The sequence below is a fragment of the Platalea leucorodia genome (assembly GCF_965183815.1).
Source record: "Platalea leucorodia genome assembly, chromosome: 11".
Lineage (NCBI taxonomy): Eukaryota > Metazoa > Chordata > Aves > Pelecaniformes > Threskiornithidae > Platalea > Platalea leucorodia.
In genome coordinates this window covers 6629938-6652640 of record NC_138833.1, presented here as the reverse complement: position 1 = coordinate 6652640, position 22703 = coordinate 6629938, and positions in this window count along the sequence as shown.

Genomic DNA, 22703 nt, shown 5'->3' with positions numbered 1-22703 from the left:
TTGTGTGTGCCGATGCCTTTCTGGTAATCCAACTCTGCCGTCTAGAAATGTGGTTTCAATTTTTCCTTTGAAATATGTAATGAGAAGTATTGCCAATACATACTGTATTCCTCTTCTGTCAAGCACTTGAGCCGTTCTCCCGTAGCCCAACAGCTGTAAGAGTTATGCCTTTTGACAATGGTATTTGACACTTAGTTTGCAAATTAGATTCGTATTTCAAAAACAAGAGGGAAGTAGGCTGGGGGTTGGTCACCGCATCAGCTTTTTCATGTTCTTTTTGTTTTTGTGCCTGCTTCACCATCCAGTTGGAAAATCATTTCAATAGCCCAAGTTTGTCGTCGTCTTTTCTGATGAACCTATAAAGTTGTGCAAACAACTTTCTAAGACTTCCTTTGGGTGCTCACCTGATGGCTCCAGCAAGAAGAGACCATTCTTTTATGTGTCTCTACTTCTTTTTAAAAGGAGTTTTGAGATGTGTGATCTTGGCTGGGTTTGATGGCTGGTGGAGTTGTAACTCCCCATGTTCCTGCTGCTCTGCTGAAAGCATCCGCCCTGCACTGGCTTTGAACCCTCTGCAGATCACAGGCTCCGGAGGTCCCCGTTGGAAATTTAGAATTATCATCTCCTATGTGTTTCCTCAAAAGACTTCGATGCATTTTGCAAATTTAATTAATGCTCATCCATCTCAAAATGTGACAAGTTGAGGCACAGAAAGTTTAGCTTAACTGGTGGTGTTCAAGATGGTAAGAGCTGTAACCTAGAACAGAACTCGGCACACAGGAGGCTCGGTGCTCATATTTCTTCCATTTTACTAACAGATTGCACTTCTTCCCACTTCTTATCAACATCAGTGGTTGCTCCTTCCCCCTCCGTTTATATTGCTTTTCAGTGAAACCAAAGGTTTTCCAGAAGTAAAGTTTATTCTTAAGCCTTTCAGCTCAGTGTGAATGCTTAATCTTTCTGAAAATAGGAAGAAATTCTAAAATGGAGATGGTTTTCAGGAATTGCCATGCACCCACAGTCACCCTTCCCAACTTTCAGTGGGTTTTGTGTGCTCTTTAAGACTTTCTAAAAAACGGTCGGTGCAAGTCCTAATTTCAGAGCATTATTTTCAGCATCATGTTGCTACAAATCTTGGCTTAATACGTTAACGTATGCGACCTACAGCTGAGTATGGTTCGGTATCGGTTGGATGTGTGTGCCACCCTGTTCTGGTTCCCTGGGCCTGACAGGCATGAGGGACCTAGAGCAACCTGCCCTGGACAAGCAGAGCTTTGTAGGTTGAACAGAGACCTCTGAGGCTGTTGTGAGGTGGGATCCGTGTTCGAGAGGATGAGTAGAGGCAAAGGATGGGCAATGCCCATTTGTCCGTCATGCGGAGAGGAAGGGAATTAGTGATGAACAGAGGAAGTGTGGAATGAGGCAGGCTGGGGGGAAGGGGAGGTCGCAGTCCAGATCTGAGATCTGCAGGACATGAGACGCTGCTCTGGTGGTGTGGAAATTCAAAATATGGCTGTGTGTGCTCCCCGTGCTTCTGGGGCGTTGCTCAGATCCTCCTGGGATCCAGAACTGAACAGCCTGAGAGTCTCCTTGGGCTCAGCTTCCCATATCTCTGTGCCCCATTAGGATTCACGACTTGTCCCTCTTCTTGCCAGCATTTTTTGGTGGCAAGTGGTTTGATTAACATTGTGGATGTCCATCCTGTTACCTGTAGGTCTCCAGCCTTGGCTTCCGTTGTCATGGCTGCTGCAGATCACACATCAGAGCTTCTGTTTTCTGTGCTGTAAATCTGTCGCAGCATCACTTAAACCAGGCTGTGGTTTTCTTGAAAACAGCTCAGCTACTGTCGTGGCTAGAAAAAGATTAGATTGTGGGAAGACAGCATGAAAGCAGGAGCTGAACCCTGCATCAGAAAGATGAAAACTGTGTGATAGTGACTGTAGTGGTGTAAACTTGGCTCCTCTTTGCAGATACAGCTTCCCCCGGTGTGTTTGCAGGGATGCGAACAGGAGATACAGGTTTGCTGGGTGTGTCTATAATCCCTCACTGAATTCCCCTGCTTAACGTAGCAGCCTCTTACCTCCAGCTTCTTCCCAGTATATATTTTGATGAAAATCCCTCAGTCCCAGTCTCATGCAGCCTTTACTGCTGCTGCTGACTTCAGTGTTGTTCCTGTCGCTCATCCCAAACCTAGTCAAATATTTCCAGAGAAGGGTTTAATTATAGAGCATTCTTCCCATGTTTTATGACATTAGCTAAGAGTGAGTTCCCATCCAAGAACTGAAGAGCCCACATTTGTTTGGTTATCCACTGTAATGTTTGTTTTTCTTCCCATCGGACAGAAATGGACTTGTCACAGCACATGTCACTCTAGGGGCAGGGAGGTGTGGGTGAGAGGAGCGTGTTAGCACATAACTCCTTGAATGAGTCGAAGCAGTGTTAATAATCCCATGTACAATCCTGAAGACCTTCCTGGAACCTCTCTCCAAGGCACAGTTTCCTTCTGGGTATCCAATATTCCATCAGTGGGGAAGGAAAATGATGTCTGCAAAGGTGCTAATTGCTCATGTTTATCAAAAGTCCAAGAGTCTGCAAAGGGGGGCGGGGGGGGCATTTACAGCTAGGAAACTTCTCTTTGCCCAGCCGCTTCTGAGAACTCGGCCAAGGTGATTTATGGCCCCTCTCACCAGTGAATGCCTCACGCGGGGCTGGGTTTGTCTTCTAAGCAGTTGAATGTTTAGTATAGAAATGATTAGAGGTGACTAAACTAATATATGACTCAGAGGCTGTAATAATGAACAAAACGTGTAAATAGCCTCTTATAAATGACAAAAGCTGCAACAAATTAATGCTCCACAGCTTGTTGGAAAGCAAAGAGCAGACCACTTAGGTAAAGGGGGTTAGCAGGGAGCGCTAATCTAGCTGAAGTTGGCATCTCAGTTCTTGTAGTTCTTGTAGTTCTTGTTGTAAGATGTGGGAGGAGGATTATCCATAGTTGGGCTTTATTGAGAGAAGTCAGCGGCAGGAGGCTGGCAGTTGTGACGCTTCATCATCCAGGTCTGGCACGATCAAAGTCCTCTTCCTGCCACGCCAGTGTCTGACCAATTCCACGTAAAGGTGATAACAACTTTGAATTCAGTTACAAAAGGATAAGGAGTACAAAAAAGCAAAATTTACGAAATTTTAATCTCCAGGTTCTAAAGCATTTGGCTGAAGGAGCTCCAATAGGACTAACCTCTTGGTTGAGGATACAGTCCTGGACACAACTACTAAACTCTCCTTTGACTACTGCTGGCTTAAAAGCGTTCCCTATGCAAATACACAGCAGGAGGAAGTCGGTGACTTCTTGCTGCAGGAAAGGTCAGGAAAACTTTCAGTTTTATGAAAATGCTTGGCCATCGAATGTTGCTGCCAAAGGCACAAAGCAGAAATACATTTGCAAGTCACTCAGACAAGAAAAGTATTAATAGGTCTTTTTAATACATGGAAGTGTATTCATCTTATTGTCATGAAAATAACATTTCGGTTGCTTAAAATCCAGGTGAAATGTTGAAGGTCTTTTTGTTGGTTAGTTTATCATTTCTCCAAAAGGGTCTGAAGGATGTTTGGCTAAAAGGAAGATGTTCTCACTCGGTATTGCTGAAGCAGCCTGCAGGCTAATAGCCGGGTGAATGGGGTGTCCAGGTTTGGGTAGCGGGGGCCCTCTCTTAGCAGAGGTCGGGGTTGCCCCGTGCCGGACTCACACGGCTCTGGCTTGTTCCAGCTGGCTCCGCAGGGCTCAGCTGAGCCCAGCAGCGACGCTGGTGGCACCTCTGGAAAAGCACATTTAAGGAAGGGCAAAACCACCGGACAGGCAGAGGAGGAGGGAAAAAGAGAGTGCCTATTTTAACAGGCAATAAATTAATTTAAATTTTCCCCAAGTTGAGTCTGTTTTGCCCATGACAGTAAGGTAAGGGATCTCCCTGTCTTTATCTCCACCCACAGTTCAGGTGGTGGCAGCCATATAACCATCGAAGGTAATTTTCGGTGTGCAGTGGTGCAAGGCCCTCGCTACTGCGTTTTCTGCATGACCAACGTGTTATAAAAAGATCAAGTGTCCAACGGGTCATTCCAGGACTTAATTCTAAATAGAGAAGAAAAAAGGTCATCATGCTTGACTCTGCTGCTGGGGAGCACAGGCTAATTCAGAGCTTTATAGCTTTCCTGGGCTTGGGAAAACCACCTCTCCCTGCGCTATGTGATTCCTTCCAGAAGTTTTCCAGTGTTTTCTGGTAGTCTCCAAGAAGGGTTTTGCTTTAGTCAGCAAATTACTGGCTTAGTGACTTCGAATACCACAGTCGCGTTCTGGCACTATCGCTCTGTATCCCTCTAATGACAATAAAGTTGTAACTGTGAACTCCTTTAGTTGTAGAAGCAAGTGCAAACCTTTCCAAATCATTGTGATGGGAGAGAAAATCCTTGTTTTCGAAGAAAGATACAGTGCTGAGTGGTTGGTAAACTTAGTTTTCAAGCATAAAAGACATCCCTGCTTTATGTTAATCTACAAATTGAGGCTTCAAAAATTCCACTGATTCTTTCAGAGCACAGCAGATAACAACATCAAATACTGACTTGAGAAATAATTTTTAAAAGAGATGGCAAAAATGACATGAGAAAATGAGTAAATGAGAAGGGGTGAAATGGTATTTTGATTGTTCTTCTCCGAGTTTTTTTCCTTCCATTTTATGCCACGCAGCCAGAAGTATTAGCTCTTATGACAGTGTATGCACATAATGGCACAGACAGTCAGACAAGCCTGCTTATCTTTTCTGGCATAATTATACCTGGCATCACCTTCTTGCAAGCCTCTTACTCAGATTAAATAGCAAAGTCTGGGAAAGGAAAACAGTAAAGTTATATTGCAGCACAGCTGCTGGAGTCCTCATATGAGCCAAGTCATGCAAATTACTGAGTGCCCCTGGCTCCTTTGGGTGGTAAAGTGATGCATAATGTTGAGAATCTCTTTGCACGTCAAGAGCAGCTGACTCAGCAGAATCACGTAAGGGAGAGATGTCTTCTCCAGCTGGTGAGGCTGTTGGGTCGAGACTGGAAACTGTCTGGAAGGCTTTAGCTAGCCACAAGATAGTAGTCTGTGTTCAGGGTTAGTGATGCACAGTCGGTTGGATGGCCAGCTGGGGCTGGGATGGCCAGCTGGGGCTGGCTCCGTAGTGACACCTGAGTGCCCGAGTCCAAAAGCCCCGGGCAGCCCCAGGTATCTGCATCTTCTCAGCCTCTGCCTTGGGGCTGTGGGTTGCACTGGGGCCGGGATGCCCAAGAGCGAGGGATGAGATGTGGGACTCATCGCTTCATCCTGCCTGAAATCCCAGAGCATCCACAACTGCTTTCTGTGCGGGTGCATCCTGCCACGTACAATGTTTTCCTGATATCGGGATGGGCCTTAGACTCTGCTGGATACAGATAATGACTGATAACAAAGCCAAGCAACTGCAGTGTAGTGTTCCCAGTTGTCCAGTGATAGACTGCATTTATTATAGCCACATGTAATCGTAGTGATGATGTAAAGGACTGCAAAGCAGCACAGTCCTACCATGTGGAACGTGCTTCTTATGAAAGCTGTGCTACCCAGAGAGGCTGCGTCCTCCTTCGCTCTTCCAGGAAACCTGGCGCTGGTTGTATTTAGTGTAATGCTGAAAACCCAGTCCTGGGTTTTGTAGCTCATGTACTTCTCTAAAAGGTAAACAAGCAGGAGATGCAATGTGGTATTATCAACTTCTAGCGCAGCTCCTCTTGGATGCCTTGAGGTCATCCCTGCGGAGGTACATCACGTCTGGTTCTTTCAGTCCTGGCCATGAGCTGTGCCTCACCTGTGCCTTTGCTGAGGATGTGTGTGTTTTAGCCTGGTCTTCACCTCTTTCGTATATAAAGCTCTAGAGAGCTCTTCCATGGGTTTGCTTGAGCAATTCCTCCATTTAACCTTGTGCAGAATCCTTCTCGTTCCCCCAGTTCCTCGGGCTGTAGTGTGCTTTCTATCAAGAAGTAAAAGTGAACTGAACAGGCATGGGTGAGAGCATCAGACAGGCTTGTGAAGTTTGGCAGATGGCATGCAAAGGACAAAGTGTGGTTCATTTGAGACCAGCTGGGGCCAGGTTTGGGTCCCTGCACCCTCATCCTGTGCGCTTGATTCCTTGTGTGCTCCCTGCAATTGCTGTTGGGAAGCAACTCCTCCCTCGAGGATGGGTATGTCAGTCTGGCCAAGGGAAAGCAGTGACTGTCTGTGTACAGAGATTTCATCAAAAACTGAGAAACATTAATACTAGTCATGTTCTGAATCGGTTTCCAAAATTCTTGCATTAGGAAGGATCTCAGCGGGGGCCAGTTGCGCTAAGCATCTGTCTGGCATTTCAACAGGGAGGCAAAGGACAGTGCTAGGTTTTCTTTTCTTTAACACAAAGCTAAGTTCTTTGGTGTAAATGGAGAATACTCACAGAGATGGAAGATACCTATTAGGTCATCTTGTCCACCCCCCTGCCAGCGAAGGACTTGTCCTAAAGTATCTTCCTAAGACTATTAATGAGTCTAGTTACAAAATGAGTAGCTCAAGTAGTAGGGCTACGCTGCTTTCCTGGGGGAGGCTATTCCAGGGTCTAATGAGTTTTGCTCTTGGGTAATTTTCCTTGTCTCAGAGCTTTTTCTGTCACTTTTATTAATGAGGTTTTGCTTTAGTGCTACGATACTTTTCTGATTTTCACTGATTCACACATCTGAGGGCCACTAGGGACCACTGGCCTTACAGCTTGGCCCCTTCCTGACATTGTTGAATCGATTTCTGCACATTTCTTAGATTTTGTGTGAGAAAAACCTACCGCCTTTGCAGCTAAGGCAAAACATCTCTTCAATTCCCTGAATAACGATTGGGAAAAGACTTCGGTGCATGACCTCAGAGCAGCTCTGACTCATGCTGGTACCCAGCCTTTAGCTCCTGTGGGGACCAGCGGGTTCTGCCAGCAAGGCGGTCCTGCTCAGGTGGGCACTCGGCATCGTGCTGCCTGGAAATCTCTCTTTCAGCCGGACTTTTCTTTTTTCTCTGGCATATTGAGCACAGGGATTAAATGGGTACCTGATCCCCAGCAAAACGGTCAATGCCCTCGTGCTGCCTTGTGCCAAGGTCTGCAGTGCTTGAGGAACGGGGCTGGCAGGGCGCTTGGGGCTTCCTCCATTCCCACTAAAATGCCCGACTAAGCTGCGTGGAAGTAAGATCAGCGTCAGGGTAGGTCCAGACCTATGTGCTCAAGCTTCCCAGCCAGCCATGCATGTCAGCATTAGAGATGACGTGAGGCACAGAGCGGAGCCCAAGTGCAGAAGTAGCGCGAGGTCCAACCACAAAGTCCAAACTGCCGTGCCAATGGACCGCAGAGGCTCCGGCCATAAGTACATATTGCTGGCAGGACAACAGCAGTGAGAAAAACAATCCCCAAGCAGTAAATATGGGCAAAGCTCTCAGTATAATGGAAAAATACAGATGCATCTGTATTAGAGTCTTAAGACCTCTCTACAAGAGCTGTTTCTAACCCCCGCATTTCCTGTTAGCGTGGCTTTCCTAGAAATGGATACCGCGTCCGCGTTAGAGGACTCAACTGGGGCCTCTGGCTGTACTGCCTTTCCCTCACCTGCTTGGATGCCCGTTTATTCCTGGAACTACAGCATCCGGAAAATAGCACTTCAGAGAGCTCTCGCTAAATTCTGTGGTTGAAAACCCGTGCAAAACGAGCTATGGAAGTAAGCGTATGGAGATACTCACTGCTTTCAGTGTACATTTAATAAATGGGGTCATGTGGGATCCAGCTTTGCAGAACGATCTTCTGCGTGTTATTTGTCTGCTGTCTGGCTTTTTATGTGACGTGATTTCTTAGTGTAGAGCAGAGCTGGTGTTTCTAACATAGCTTTTCTGAAAAATGCTGGCCTTTAAATACTCCTGAAATCTCCGTTTGGCAAATTTTCCTATTCTAGCAAAACATTTGGGATTTTATTTTAATGTTAATAGGGTTAAAGTACTTCAAATCTTATAATTTTTTTTTAACATTTTTTTTTCTTTCAACTGGAATGTTTTCTAAATGAAAACTGGGGATTTGGAAGAGCACTCTGTTTTTGAAAATTGTCAACCATTTCAAAGTATCTTCAGCCACTTTACCCTTCTTCCATTGACTTTTGAACCATTTGGCTGATTCCTGCCCAGTTGGAGGGAGGAGTAGAAGTCGTAGAGATAACTTCCAGGTTCATCAAAACAGGTCACGGCTGGAGGTCAGGCACCAAAGGGCCTGGAGGAGCAGGGGAGCAAGAGAGCCAGCACGGCCGTGACTTCTGCCGGTAGCCTGGCACAGCGGGGGGCTGTAGAGAAAAGCGTCTGTACCTGGGTCGCATCCCTTCACCGCTGCATTTCCCTTCTCAGTTCCCTTCTCGATGCGCGTTGAAAGAGAGGACAAGTTTTTCTGGACAGAGACATCTTTTTCAGCGCACATTTCCAGCACCCAGTTTCACACACTTCCAATTTCAGATGACTGCTGCAATAAATAACAGTCATACGGACCACTGGCCTGATCCATTATCATATGGCAGGGATTTTCTTGGTTTGTCTTCTGTTTTTCTTTTTACTACTGGTAATTCAAATACATGCTTCCCAAGAATTGCTGTAATCGCTGAAAATGACGGATCTGTCCTTGTCAGTGTTTCCTTCCCGGCTCCTTTCTGAACACTTCTCTCTGTTGTGCTGGTAACACTCGTCTGTATGCAACTTGCCTTACATTTTGGCAGACATTGGGAATTTCAGCAGCAATAAATTTAAATGGATAGAATTAAGAAAGAAGACAGCTTTTTGGAACAGAGAGCAAGGCTTTTTTTGGTGGAGTTTTTTTGGGTTTTTCTAGATATATCATCTATGAACTCTCACCTGGGACTGCTTTTATATAGAAAAAAATATCATGTGCCTAAATGTCTGTAGACTGCACCTGGAATTGAAAGTAGATTTCTGCTCCAGCCATATTTCTCAATTTTCTATCCCTGAAAGCAGCTCTCAAGATCAAACTCCGGCTTGTCATATTATTATTTCCCTGGGCTTTTGTTTACAATTAACACAATATTTAGCATTTTGTTTACAGTAAACACTTGGAATATGCATGAAATAGCCATTTCTCGCTTTTTTTCTGACAACTAGAAAGACATCACTTGTGGGTGCCGCTAGCACAGATCCCCTTTCTTGGGGTGACACTGATTTGTGCCAGCTGCACTTGTGACCGGCGTGATCCCTCCTGCGCCCCGAGCCAGGGTGCACGCAGCACGCCGCCTTTCGTTTCCCAACCTTCCTTCAGATGATCCTTCTTAACGGGGAAACTGTACACGTCCCTGGGCACCAGACAAGAAAAATGCCGTGGGCAGCTTTCTAATCCCCCAGCAAAGCTGGAGACAGCACCTCCTATATCAAATCGCTCCTGCTCCTGCCACGGCTCCCTCCGGGCTCTGGCCTCATCCAGTTTACGACGACGCCAACCGTGGGTCGCCTCTCGCTCCCTGGGGAGCCCCTTCCCCTCTCCAGCAGATCTTACCAGTAGGAATATTTTCCAGATGTGCAGCCTGAGCTGGCCCCCGCTTTGCTCCTAGCTGTGCCCAGTTGCTTTGAGTATGGTTTTCACGTAAGATGTATTTAAGCAAAAGCATTGCAGCCTGGTAGGACCAAAGGAAATATTTTCACCGGTTCTGAAAAGAATTAATGGCTGAAGGAGATTAAAAAAAAAAAAAAAAAACAACCTGGAATTGCTGTCCATAAGGACTTGGAAGCACTTGGAGACTGGGTCTTCTTTCTGTATGGAAACTCCACTTGTCTGGCTCCTAATGCTGATGAGAAAGCAGAAACCTCCTGTCTGCACTGCAGTGATTCAGCGCATCTCCTGGGTTTTGTCCGTGCTTTCCATTCTGTGTACAACTGGATCTTCACAATGTGAACCAGTATATATATATATATATATATATATACACACACCATGTGAGCTATGCCAGTTGACACCAGGCTCCTTTCATCTATACGAAGAGTCTGTTAGTGGTCCTGACCTGCCTACGGTAGGTGAATGCTGCCTGGAAGGACCCTGGCAGTCTCTCGAGACCCAACAGGCCAACTGCACTTTTGAATCTGATGTAGTGCTCCTATTTTCATGTCATGCTTGTCATGGTAGTACTCAAGTATGGTCTGGAGGTGCAGCACGATGATTGTTGTCATCGACGTGTGAAGTTTTCATGATGCCTTATTTTTCCTGGGCTGTAGTGTACTATGTGCTGTCCCTGGGGTGGGCTGTTCTGGTGGTTAAGGAGATGGACTAGGATGAGACGTAGGTTCCTGCCCCAGTGTCTCTCTCTTTGTCTACTGGTTCCCTTTCTGATTCCCTTAAAAAAGGAACTAAGAACATGACCCGCTGCATTCCAGGTGCGTTTCAGTCCTAAGCCCGTTAGGGCTGGGCGTACCTATTCCGTTGTGGTTAGGGGTCAAATGCAAAACGTGATGATGTTCTGGTTTTGACTGGGAAATATTCTGACCAGTTTGACCCTTTCAGCAGAGGACCATAGCGTGCCAGTGGTGACACTGGAAGTTCGTAGGCAAAAGAGCTACGAGGATGAAGATGACGACCCTGTGTTGAGGATGGGATAGCAAATAGAGGACCAGTTTTACAAGCTTGTCGCTGTTGCCATGAGTGCCAACAGGGTGGGCTGAGGAGTACCGAGCAACATGCCTCTCAAGGAAGCATTTGGCTTCGTTTGATCTTGGTTTTCATCCCGAGTGATCTTTAATCACATCAGCATATTTAATTAAGCATTATCCTAAAAATTGTATTTATCTATTTCTTCATCTGAGGATACTGAATCTGTAACTTCATGAGAAGAAAACAGTTGTTTGGTTTTTTGGTATTAATCCACATAAAAATTACCCTCTGAAGAAGAGCAAACTGTGTGCTGGAATGAGAGGAGATGAGGCTGTGATGCAATACCCAGGAGCTCCGCTGCGGGCTGCGGGCTGCATCTGCAAACAGCAGCAGCGAAAACAACAGACCAGCTCTTTTTGTGATATGTGAAGTGCAATTATGAGGTGAAATATGAAGCTGGTATCTTAATATCTTAACGATACTGAATTTATTTTCAAAGTTAAGCTGTGCAGAATGAATCATTTATCAGTGGGCCATATGGAAAGGCACTTATCTAAACCCCCTTCTTAGTCCCAGGTGTGCTTCTCTGGCAAGAACAAATCACACACAGCATTTGGAAGAGAACTTAAATTCCAGATGCGCAATTTTAAAAGATGCATTTGCAAAAATAAAATAAGGCCAAATTCTGCAATGTTATTTTTCTGCAGCTTCAGTGAAGTTAATGAGGTTCCATGGGGGTAACTGACACAAAATACAACTCAAGGGATCCCCTTTTTTACTGTGTTACTCCAGTTTCATGCCAGCATTAATTTCTGAGGAGCTAGTCTGTCACGGAGAAGAGACCCAAGGAAAAGTGTCTGCCGTCTAGTTCATTCTTTCTGTCCTATTTGTAAATATATACAGCGAGACAGTGGTGAGAAGGGAGTGTTCATATTGATATTATCGCTGATTGAGGCAAGGGTGGAAGCAGTAGTCCACCTTCCAGCTGATTTCAGGTGTGCAGCTTCCAGAGGTCCCTGACAGGAGAAAGATGTAGTTCCTTCTAACTGGCTGTGATACCCCGCGTTTGCAGCGAAGCGAGCCTTACCAGCGAGCATCGCTCTCCCTGCGAAAGCCAGGAGTACCACGTCAAGAGGTCAGGTCCGCCTTCAGCTCCTCATTCTCTTGTTATCCAGGAAATCAGGCATCAGAGATGAGTTATCTAAAGTCTGATGAAAAAATCTTGAAAATCACTTCAAAAATATCGAGAAATTATTTAGAAATACTTTCCCTCCACCAGGAACTGCAGTTTTGGTGGAGACTGAAGTTGTCCCTGTGCACAGATCCATCGCAATACTGTCTTCCATTGAACATTTTGTTTCATAGCAACAAACTGATGTGGTTTTATCAGAAAACTTGGGTGAAGCTGTTGAGCGTTTCCAAAGTGCAGCCCCTGAGCAGCATTTGGAGGGGCCAGAGAAGAGCCTGGTTAGGTATTGCAGCCGAGAGCTGCAGGGTGGACTCCAGCTGTGGAGGGAATATTTACTCGCAGATGCTGAGCAGAGCTCCCAAATTGGTTGCACAGTGACTGCTGTCAGTCAGAGCCGAGGTTAAATCTCAGATCTCGACAGCAGAAGGAATCGGGGCCAGTAAATGGAGAGGAAGCAGCGGCTGTGTCCCCAGGTGATTTGGTGCAACAGAAGCACATCACTAGATAAAACCAGTTGGTGTTCAGGCCCCTGAACCTCCACTAGATGTATTTGGGGGTTAATGTTAGGCTGGGATTAGTCTGGCTTCCTTCAAGCCAAGCACGTGGCTTGAAGCTACCTGCAGGACCAAGTGTTGGTGTGGTCTCTTATAGCCTGCTACAGCCTGGAGCCCGTTTGGTGCACACCTGCAATGGGTCGTCCAGCCTCGTAGCCCGTGAAAGCCCCGTGGCAGCACTCACAACTGAGCTCGCGTGCAATAAGCAGGAATGATTGAAAGATTTGCTTCAAAGCTGTGCTGTTGCTCTGAACTGAAACACTATGGTTGCTATCAGTAGAGTAGGGCCAGGCTGTGTGGTCTTGTAGAGGAATTTCTAGAGTGGAAATCAACAGATGCGGGTTTTTCCTGTCATTCGGATGCTGAATTGCTGTGTGACTTCAGGGCGGTCAAATAACTCAAAGCCTTTTTAACTTCCCTCTCGCAAAGCGTTTGCTCTCACTGTTGCGCTAGGAGGACGATGGTTACGTGGAGGCAGGTATGGAGTGCTGAAACCCTTTTGATTTATTTGGTTCTGTTGTCAAGACCAGATAGAAAAACCTCAATTCTTACCATTGTTGAATGAGTTTTAATTAAAAATATCCAAAGCAGTGCATATTAGGATAAAATAATTTATAATCAAGGCTCGTGACAGTGTTCAGAAACGGTACTATGAGGAGGTCTTTTTTATATAGGTGTCTGACTTGCTGGGTCAGCACTGGCCGCCTTCTGATGCTGGTGACTTTGCGGAGTGGCATAAACCACAGTGAGAGGACACCAGAGGAGGAGGAGGATGGTACCACTGATCACCAGGGAGCGGCTGCTAGCTGGTGCCAGCAGCTGTAAATGGGATCTACGCGTTGGTTCCTGCCCTGGAGACAAACCTGCCTTGGTCACCACCAGAAGCCAGACACACAGCCAGACTGTGCTTGCTTGGCTGTTTGATTCGTCTTCATCCCTGTGTCGGTTTAATCACAGCTGAGCAGTGCAGGTGACTGTAGTTCAAAAGGCATGAGCAAATTCCTGCAGAAAGGCTGAGGAGTAACTTGTATCTTGAGATGCTCTGAAACATCTGCCAATTGGTTCAGATGATGGGATGGCCTCCAGCAGCCAAATACTAAGCTAAGTGATTCAGAGAAGCCTAATGGGCTACGTATCCTAATAATACCAAAATATAATGGAAATTGAATGTCTGACTGCCTTTAAGTCATTTGAAAATCCCAGTCCTGTTATATTTATGAGACTGTCTGCACCATGCTTACAGAGGCACCAAGCAGGCTCTCCGTTAGTTCCCTCCCATCCAGAGCTGTCTAGCAATATTCATACAGGCTTATATGCGAAAGAACAAGCTTTGCTGTTGGCAGAGGTTATTAGTTTTGGCACTATGCAAAACTAATTTTGGTTTAAACTCCAGCTGTTTTATCTGTGTGAAGATGCATGGTGATGCGGACTCGGAGGGCGGGTGTGCGCTAGCTTGGAGGGCTCTGCTGCACGCTGCAAGAGGTGGACGTGGCCAGTGTGTAGTAGAGGTAGTGCTATCAGGCCTGATGATGATCTTCACAGCAATGAGATGACATCAGTACCAGCAGAAGTATGGTTTAAGGAGGGGAGTTGGCTGGGTTATAGTTCGATGATCTCTACCAAAGCAGTAGAAGTGGAAGGGAGATCGCCCCGTGTCCCCCACAGGTCAAGGGCTGCTTGTTTTCGTGGCTGTGCCTCAGTACCCAGATGGTCCTGATTGCTGTTGGTCTTTCACTTGCATTTGAAGTTTCCTTTCCCCAATTCTGAAAAAAATTCCTTTCCTGAGCCAGCTTAAAAATCTTCCACTTTTTCTCTTTGTTTGGTTTTTTTGTTTCTTACACATAGTGTAGCCTGGAGACCGCGAGTGACTGATTCCCAAAGAAAAATATCTCTGTTGCCCAGGCCCATAATTTATAGAATGGCTTTTCTGACCAGTTGTGTTTTCCATTTAATATATTTTCTGTTTTTCAAATCTCCCCCTTCAAAGCGGAAATGCAGTGTTCCTCGGAGCTGTGATGGGGGAACGCTGCTGAGAGCTCAATTTAAAGGTCAGGGGCCTGGGGGACGGGGCGTTCCTTTGCTTTCTGCTCTAAAATAGGCTGAAGACAAAGGTGAGGAAAGAAAGGAGAGGTAAATGCCATAAGATCATAAACAGCACTGCGCGTGCAATCACAGGTCTGCGTCTCACGCTGTACATCACCATGGTGGGCTCATTAATGTTCGCTCGAAACATTTCTGAACCGCCATTTCCCAAAAATCATCTGTTCTCGTGTACAAAAACAAATGAAGTCAGCCTTGCCGTTTCCCTGCAGTGCTTTCCCCTGGAAGAAGCCAGCAGTGGGGCAGGTGGCCAGCTGACATCCCATGGCAAGGGTTCTTTGGGCACACTCGGCTATATATTATATGAATCATGCGCGGCTGTGGGTCGGGTGCTGCGCCGTGTCGTGCCGCTCGACGCCAGCCAGGGCTGATGTGGAAGGAACGGTCGTGGGAGGGTTGTGAAGCTGTGCGCGACAGCCTGTAACCCCTGCTCCCCCTCACAGCCACGGCTCATCTCCTCTCCGTGCCCGAGGCGTGGTGCGTACGGCCGAAAAGCAAAAAAAAACCCTGTTCCTTCTCTAAAACTTGCCATCTTGGGTGTCACTAATGCCCAAGTCAAGATACTGGAGAGCTGATTTTCTAGTAAATTTAGATGCACCTAACAGGGGATGTAAAACTCGGGGAATCCTCTTTGTTTTGATGGCCTGTTTTTTATTTATACCTCTTTTACGTGTATTACTGTAACAAGGCATTGCATGACTTCATGCTAATTAAAACTAAGGCCGTTTGGCCCCGTTAGGATGTCTACACGGGCTTGGATCCACATTGCAGGAGAGGGCGCTTACCACTAGACTTGACTGTAGTCAAGACGTTCCCCCTTGGAAAGCTTCACGTGTGTGCAGAACCACAAGAGTCACCCAGCCCGAAGGACGGCAGCCGCTGCAGACCTGACTGCAGGCCAGGGTGCGCGTTGAGATGAGGTTCTCCACGCCCTGGCTCTTGCCCCTCAGCCTGTTCCTGCCTCTTTATCCGGCGATGGTGTAACAGACAAGCTGGCATTTCTTTTAGGAGCTATAGCTAGGGCTCCGCTTCATTTTAGTGTTCCCGAAAAGGCTAAGCAAGGCTCGGAGAATGAGACTTAGGGGCTGGCTGGGAGATGGGGAGTTGGGCTGGGAAACCATCTTTCCAGTAAAGGCAGGGAGCTTTCCTGAAGCACCCTGCCGCTCTGCCAGAGTTCCCCATTAGTGCAGGGGCTGTTAATCCACTTCTGCGCCGAATGCTTACAATTAATAAACCTCATATGTAGTTGGTAAATAGCACTGATAAGGAAATTATTTTTTTCCCTGTATGAAAAATGTAGAAGAAAGCAGGGTTTTTTTTCAGTTATTAAGGTTATGTTTTTTTTATAAAGGAAAATGTTTCATTGTAATTAAATTAACATTTTCAGGTAAAAAAATTACATTTGAATATTTAAGATACTGTTGTACATGCCACCTGGGAGGTATTCTTCAATATGGTGCTGTTTTTCAGCAACTGCTGCTTCTTGAACGCCCTAGCTAGTGGCCTATGGCACTAGCACGCAGTTCTCTAGTTGCTTTATAAAAAGTTTGGGTATAGAATTAGAGTCTGCCCTGCTGAACTTCAGCTGTGGCCGAATTCAGTCCCACCACATCCAACTGCAGGTGCAGAGGAGCCGTTCACGTTTGTGACACCAAAAAGCAAAACTGTGGCATCTCGTGGCAGTGCAGGGAAGTCTGGGGCGTGAACCCTAAACCAGAAGTTTGAAGATGCAAGCTGTATTCATACAATTAAGTTGTAAATATCCAAAATGTGCAGGCTGCGTAGTACAGAATTTATTTTCCTGTAACTACATAGGTATTCATTTATATTCTTGGAAAAAACCCAAACCCAAGCCAGAAGGAAAAAGAAAAAAAAAAAAACAAAACCTAACAAAGGTTAATAGACAAATACGCATATAGTTGCAAACGGACTAATTCTACGGCTTCACATGATCTGACCAAAATGCTCTCAGATTGAAAGATTTTATTCATATTATTTAACCTTTTATCAGTAGAAAAATGCCCCAAAAAAGTGGCTATAGCTAGTCACAAAGGTTCTTCCTGACTTCAGACGTTTTTAGATCATGTCCATAGTGTGGGGACAAATTTAAAGATGAAAAAGGGGGGGGGGGGGGAAAGCTTTTGCACAGAATATAATAAACTGGAGAGGTTGAGCTGAGTCTGAGGAATGGGGCATTCGGTTACATCAAAGGTGGAACGGTTATACATTTATAATAATTTTATAGCAACACAATGTGTTTAAAGAGTCCTCCCAATGAATAATGGTATTTTGTTCTCATTAAAGCCTTGCGCTGCCTGTCTCCCGTTACACGGGACCGAGGGACAAGTCTTCTGGTTAGACTCCAGTGTCCTAATGAGCCTTCAGTCCCGACTCAGCCTTGCCGGTCCCGACTGTAGGCCGCCGGCAGCCACCCTACTGCTCGCTAACCTCCGCAAAGTCACTGTGGTGGAAATCACGTGGGCTTGATATAAAACACAGACCCCGAGCCCTGGAGCTATGAGAAAATTGCTGTTAGCAGCGTTAGGACCGAGTATCCGTTGCGCACATCAGGCTGGCTGCTGAGGGTCAGGGTCCCCCTTCCCTGCTGAAACAGAAAAATGGCTTTGGTGAAGAGGCAGGAACTGTTGTCTGCCTATTCCCTTGCGCTACCTGCTTTTCCAAAGTGCTTGTGTGATCAGGATTTCCTCTGTCGCTTTGAGCCTTTGGACGGGTCCTTTTTATGCATTTCACAACACGCGTGGTTGTCTTTCAGGCGATCGAGCTGGTACATGGCAGGAAGGGATCCTAGCGAGCGAGGGGGTCACATCAAACCATCAACCGGAGGGCATTTTCTGCATAATGGTGGAGAAGCTACTTAATTTTCTGTACTACTTCTGTTTTAGCTGTTCGGAACGTAATTTTATCTTGACAAATACGATCTCTTCCTTTTCTTTGTCGGACTAATGCTGGAGTTCCTTTCCCCGTGTCCGGCAGGAGCATCACCACCCTCTGCCTTGCCCTCCCCAAAGTTGCCTCTGGAGAGGCACTTACACCCTGTTAGGGTGCTCTCCGTACCCATTTGTTCTTCACAATACATCAGCAGCTGAATGGGATGTATGCAGGGGTTTTTTTCCTATCCCTTCTTTCCGTTTTCTCTGTCTCCTTCCAATTTTTTCTTCAAGAGAGGAAAACTAATTCTGGTAGTGACTTAATTGAAAAAGGAAACTGAAGCCTATTGATTTAGTAGGAGTCAGAAGCCCACATGAAGCTAACTCCCTGCCCCTTCTTTTCTGCTGTGAAGTTGTCACTAATACTGTGCTATTTTCTTTTAAAATTTAATTTATGAAATATCATTGAAATTTGGAAGGGCTTGCAGTGACTGGAACTCAGCAAGAAGTAGAAGTTTATGGCCCCTAACAAGAACAAACAGGACCAGAAAATCCTTCATGTTCTCCCAGCTAACCATAGAAACAGCCATTTTTTTTTCTTTTAAATAATCTCAAGGAAAGGTTAGCGAAACATAAATTAGAACGACTGCCGCTGATTTATTTTTCTGAATAAAAAGGACATTCAGTAGCAGGTCATTTGTTTTTGTTTTCTTTCAGAGAGTAAATGGAAACATATTCTTACCTCACTTTTCTCACAAGTACAGTAGATTTCCTAAGCTTGTGTCAAGGTTTTATTGCCAGGAAAAAGTGGTTGAATATTCAGCATTTGTAATGAGGGCATCATCAGACATGGAATACAGCTGTCAAGGCTGGTACATTCATTTTCTAGGCGTGGGGCTGATGTGGTTAATGATCTTTGAGTGTCACTTTGCCGGACCGTTAATTATGAACCATTTTGCTCCTATAACCATCCTTTGCAGGTGATTTTTGGAGAAGGTGTATTTCTGAACAAGAAAGTGCCAAGACTCGATGAACATGCTAAGAAACCGTGTCAGTTTTGAAGAGAATAGGGCGTTTTATTTAAACACAAGCACTGAAGGAGATCGGCTGTACCAGATGGGACCGCAGGTCTGCGGAGCTTGGTTTCTGGTCTGTGGTAGTATCAGCTCTTTCAGAGGAAATACATGTCAGAAGGTTTTTCTGAGTACTAACAGAAGCCCTGAACATTCATCCCTCTAACAAATTACAAAGTCAGTGTGATCAAGTGGATTACAAATAGGACTTGAAACTCCCGAGTTCTCATTCTGGCTCCGTCCTTGACTTTCTTCTGTGACCTTAAGCAAATCATTTGAACTTCTCTGAGCCAGATTCATTGCTCCTGTAATTCCATTTGATATAGTAAATGAGGAAGTGTATGGCCCTATATATCTTAATTTTCCTATCTGTAAACGTGGGTGAATGCTTTTGCTATGTAATTATTACCCACGGGTTCTGAGATGTTTCAGATCTTTACAGCACTTTGATGTTAGCGAGCCTATTTGTTGACACATGGAGTATCTTTGTGGCAAGAAGTTTTAGAAAAGTTTTAAGCTTTCATCCGAGAGTGGGTGGAAAAACATTGTATATATATTACATATGTTTAATCTTGTTTTCAGCTTTCTTTTAAGTGTAAGAATTTGGCTATCATTTTTTGTCCAACAATTACCTGTGTTCTGCTGAAAGACCTAACAGCTTCTAGAACTTTGTCTGCCTTGTTAAAAAAACCCAGAAGGTTGGCCTGAATATTGAAAAACCCTTAAGAAAGTCGGTTTGGCTGCAGCACCCTGGTTATCTGCACAGCCATGATCAACAAGCGGCAGTGGTGATAAGGGTAATGTCTGCGGTGCGCTCTGAACGCGTTAAACGCTTCACAGGCTTACTGCAAGCTCATTTTAATTATTCTCAGCTCTCTTTCCCAGTGGGGAGATAGGTGGCTATCATCCGTATGCTGGTTTTGGATGCACGTACTTAGCTGGGTGTACCTGTACCAGTAGGTCCGCTCTACATGGCAGTTGGGTGGCGGGCGCTGTTGGGGTGGCCGGCGGAGGCTGCCCGGGCCCTTCAGGGCTGTTGGTGCTCCCATGGCGTTGGGAAACTGAAGCTAGGGGTTGTCAGAGCATGTGCTGGCAGTTGTGCTGACATATGAAACCTGTCTTGCTGGGACTATGTAAATCCTATGCTGGCAATTTCCTTATGGGAACATATAATGCATGTGGCATACTGAGTTATCGTGACTTACATGCACGTATGTGGAAGAAAGAGCCATTGGAAAGATGTTGAGAAATGTCCTGAAGCCCATTGTTCAGGAAAAAAAAAACATTTCTGAAAAGATTTTGTTACTAAAAAAGGCCAGTGTTTACAGTAAGTGTACTTGGCAGCTCTGTGTTGGTGTGACTACTTAAAGCTCGTGGCATTAAAGCTTGTTGCTGGGGGTCTGGAGAGCGCGGCCCGGATGCTCTTCTGGTGGTAATGGCTGGTGCGGTGAGAGGTGGCTTGGTGGGGTGATTAAGGAGGTAGACACTGTCTCATGAGACCTTGCTTCTCTCTCAGGCTTCCCAATTAATACATTGCATGAGAAGTCATTTTTCCTTTCTTTTATCTCCACCGTTTGCCTGGGGCGGGAAGTATCTCAGTATGCAGTTGCATGGTGCTGACTACAATGAGGCTTTGATCTCAATTAAACAATCTAGACAAAGAAATAATAATAACCCACGATTATGCCGTTGACTGTAGCATTGCTGCAGTGATGGAGACCATTCCTAAACAATGCTTGTATTGTAAAACGGGCTTACGGGGGTCTTTTTTCCATCTTGGAGCACATGGTCACATTGCTATGAGATGCAAAAGGCACGGTACTGTGTTTCATGCGCTGAAAATCAGAAGTGGAAAAGAGACCTATTAGGTCATTCATTTTGTTGGCTCTTGACAGAATTACTCCCGGTGCCATGCTCTCACCGGAGCCTGATCCTGTCTAGTTTTGAATAATTCAAGCCCTGGTGCTTCTGCTACCTTTTACTTGGAAAAACTATTTCAGTGTCTAATAGACCTCCTGGGTAGGAAACTCAGGCTCAGTTGAGTCCAGTAACTGCTGCGTATAATTCCTTGAACCATGTGGAACCGTTCCACCTGTGTCTTGGGTGGCTGCGCAACTGAAATCACTCGAGTTTGTGTTTTGGCCCAGCTCCTTTGTTGTTTAATCTTTTCTTGTGAATCTGCCCCTCCCTAGGCCCAGAGATTCCCCCGTAGCTGTCAGGAGTGATCAGTCAAAAAAATAAAGAGGGGGACTGGTCTTCATTTACACTAAGCCCTTTTTTATACTTGACTGACTGTGTAAAGGGTCCTTAAAAATGAGTGCATTGTGCTGTTTCTCTAATATCAATTTATAAAGGGAGTATTTTCACAAAGTACAGTAAGCACCATTTCATTAAAATTACAGCTTAAATCCCCACTTCCTGGAGTCATGTGTTTATCAAGAAATCCCTCTCTCTCTTCCCCCCACCCCAGCATGCATATTCTCATTCTTCATTGCTGTAAAGAAGGTTTTAAAGAGAATGAAAAAGAAACTAGGTTTTGAAAGCTCAGAGACCATTAGAACAAATCATAATAAAAATGTTGGAGTTTACTCTTTTTCCTTCCCTATATTTTATGAGTCACAAGCTCTCGAAGCTGGCAGCAGTTACTGGTTTTGCCGTGACGGGGCGTCAGCCCCCTGAGCACGCGGTGCTGCAGCTCTGTCCTCTCCGGCTGGTGCCACCATGGGGGTGTCCTGTGGTCATACGGAGATGACACACAGCCAATATATTTCTCAAATAGTCCTGTGATACATAGGGGACTACACGAGTAAGATGTTACTGAACTCAAGCAGTAACTCACAAATTAATATGGAGCAAGTTCCTGGGAAACATTGGGGATAATAAATAAACCACGTGTATTTGTCTCTGTTTGGTCAAAAGTTCATCTTCATCTCTGTGTAGGGCCTTGGGAAGAGCGTGAAATTCCCATCCCAGGCACTTTAATCTAGGGAACTCCTGCTCCAGGGTCTGCTTGATGTGTTCTTACGTAGGCACCTCTGGGCTTTGCTTGTGGAGCCGTGGCACTGAAAACCCTTCAGACCCTCTGCAGTGCAGGCATGCTGGGCCGGCTGAGTATCTAGGCCTGCATGCCTGCCTGTTTTTTCCTCCCTGGTAAAGCCATCCGTGCACTGAAGGGGCCACATGCACTCAGCAGAGCGGAACCGCAGCAAAACCCGCCCAGCTGCTCCTTCAGGACAGGGACCAAGTGCTTGTTAGCGGTGCATCTTGTATGGCAGAGAGAGCAAAACGGCACCTGATATTTCCTAAGTAATGTGAGAGTTTCCTAATAAGGGCAGCTTTTATAAAGCTTTTACAATACCATTATCTTTGTGCTTTTAGGTGTAATACAGTGAGGGGTAATTAGGCAGAAAGGCGTGCGTGATTTTTAAATGCTGTGCTGGACCCGAGGTTGCAGAGGTTCAGTCCCTTGCCCTTCCAAAGGCTCTCTGGGAACATCTGCATTTGCCAGGGATTCATTTTCCTTCTCAGCCTCGGTTCGTACTGGACCATTTGACTGATGTTCGAGTGTAGTGATGTTCTTGTTGAATATCGCCCTGTGCTGGTACAGCACACCACGTGTTAGGGGCTCGAGGCAACCCTCTGGCATTCGGTTAACGCCGTACGAATTGTTACCCCAGGCCCTCCCGCCGCAAAGGTTTGTGAAGAACAGTATTGACTGCAAAAAATGTTGGCCTTTAGGTTGGTCACTTACGGCTCAGCTATATGAGAGTCTCTCATCTCAGCAGAGCCAAAAAGTGAAGCGGCGAGGCCAGCGTAGACAATTAAATCCACCAGGGTCATGTCGTATTTCTGTCTTGAATATTTTGAATCAGTTTCTCATGAACAATATCTGTAGTGAGCCTTAAATTTATTCAATAAAGTGTTTCTGCTATGAAATTATTGAAAAAAAAATAGCCTACCTGTAGATTGCCCAGTAGAATCTGAAGAAACCACCTCTGTGCTAAGGGCTTTAGAAAGACCTTTGCAGCAGTTAATCCCCAATTAAAGTTTTGAGAGCCAATTCTGATTTCCAACAAGGGGAGGAAAGCTGCAACTGTGATTTCAACAGGACGTGGATGTTGCCTGCACCAGGTCTCAAGTTAGCACTTTGCTTTCTGACCCTTAAAAAAAAGTCACCTGCTAGCCTGCAAGAGTTAAAATACGGAGATCTGCAGGCT